Here is a 1,353-nt window from a genome sequence, read left to right as displayed (position 1 = left end):
AGGGCCTTAAGTGCAGCTCTCCCTGGGGTGTTGTAACTGAGACAAGATGGGGCAGGTGGCAATAATGGGCATCGCATCCACTCAGGGACTCAGTATAACATGGATTACCATGGAATGCCTTTATTTGCTTTCTTCCTTTTTTTTTTAAAGAAACTTTTATGAATTTCACTTGGCTCAAAACCCTTTGATAATTATTCCTATCATCAATCACACAGATGAAGGTTAAAGAAACAGGCTGTTTTCTTAAGAGTATGCAGACTGAAACTCATTGTTCACAACAAGTAGTGCCATAAGTAAGTACAGTGTTAATTATCAGTCTGTCGCTGCTGGTTTGTTGTTCACATGGAAAACCTGGTGCTCGGACACCCAAGGTAGTACTTGACTTCCTTTCCTGCAGGGAACCTCTACAAGTCCAACTCCATTGAACCCAGTCTCTGTGACTTGTTTCTCATAGTTTCTCCAACTGATAAAGAATTTGAGACGAGGACGAAGAATTCCTTGCCCCCTTTTCACCTCTATAGTGTGGCATAGCTCTAGGAAGCAATCCAGCATAGAGGAATGACTGTGGACTTTTCACATGAGCTAGACTGTAAATGAGGAGCCCTGTTGGTACAATGGTTAAGTGTTCAGATATTAACCAAAAGTTAAATAGTGCAAACCCACTCTCCTCTCCAGAGGAGAAAGATGTGGCAAATTACGTCTGTGAAGGTGAACCTATAGCCACAAGTTGATTTCAACTCATAGTGATTTTATAGGGTAGCATAAAAATGCCTTATAGTGTTTCCAAGGTTGAAATCCTTATAGGACCAAACGGTCACATCTTTCTATTGAGGAGCAACTGGTGGGTTTGAACTGCTTATCTTTCTGTTAGCAGCAGAATGTCTTAACCACTGTGCTATCAGTTCCTTTGCCTTTACTTTTAGGTAACAATGACAGCTTTGGAAACCAAATAGGACAGGTCTCTCCTAGTTCATAGGGTCACTATGGGTCCACATCGGTGTTGTGGTAATGGATTTAATCCACAAGTAAAAGGCAAGGCCCACCACGGACTATGCCTAGAACCTTAATATGGTGTCTGTCCTTCCTTCCCCTCAGTTTTGTGGTGTGTTAAATGGGACTATTGCTCTCTTATGGGTTTAAAATCACCCGATGATCACATCTCTGTAGACCAACCCTAATCTCCACCTTGAGACCTGTGTGCCATCCAATTGATGCTGACTCATGAAAACCTTCTAGAACAGAGTAGGACTCATCCAGAAAGCTCAGTAGATGCTGACTCATGAAAACCTTCTAGAACAGAGTAGAACTCATCCAGGAAGCTCAGTAGATACTGACTTATGAAAACCTTCTAGA

The sequence above is a fragment of the Echinops telfairi genome, unplaced genomic scaffold, assembly GCF_000313985.2.
Source record: "Echinops telfairi isolate 266 unplaced genomic scaffold, ASM31398v2 ScPeMD7_1;HRSCAF=3_0, whole genome shotgun sequence".
Taxonomy (NCBI): domain Eukaryota; kingdom Metazoa; phylum Chordata; class Mammalia; order Afrosoricida; family Tenrecidae; genus Echinops; species Echinops telfairi.
This window is presented reverse-complemented; position numbering follows the sequence as displayed.